The 322-nt window shown below is 57.8% G+C and overlaps 1 protein-coding gene across 1 annotated transcript in view; it reads right to left on the reverse strand.

The window, feature by feature from the left end:
• The window catches only part of LOC104124598 (prosaposin-like), a 19575-nt gene that overhangs the window by 2314 nt on the left and 16939 nt on the right, over positions 1-322 (reverse strand). The gene's annotated exons all lie outside the window — the stretch shown is intronic.

Here is a 322-nt window from a genome sequence, read left to right on the forward strand (position 1 = left end):
GCCCTGCCCCGGGAGGGTGACCCTGGGCTCCCCGCTTCCCCATGCGGGGCGATTTCAGCCCATCGGGGCACAGGTCTCGCTCCCCTCAGCCTGCTACCCACGGAGGGGACAGAAAACAGCAGGGAAAAATGTAAATAAAACCAAATTACAGCAGTTGCAAAACAGAGGGGAGGGCAGGGAATATTTAAAAGTCTATAGGAGTATAAAGCAGAGGGATAGATTAAAAAAATGAGAGTGGGGCCCTGCTTCTGCCGACCAGGTCTCCTTGTCTGTGTCACTTGGCCACCCCATGGGTGCCCACCCGCCCCCGGCAGCCCCAGGG

The sequence above is a fragment of the Egretta garzetta genome, unplaced genomic scaffold, assembly GCF_000687185.1.
Source record: "Egretta garzetta isolate BGI_Z169 unplaced genomic scaffold, ASM68718v1 scaffold204, whole genome shotgun sequence".
NCBI lineage: Eukaryota > Metazoa > Chordata > Aves > Pelecaniformes > Ardeidae > Egretta > Egretta garzetta.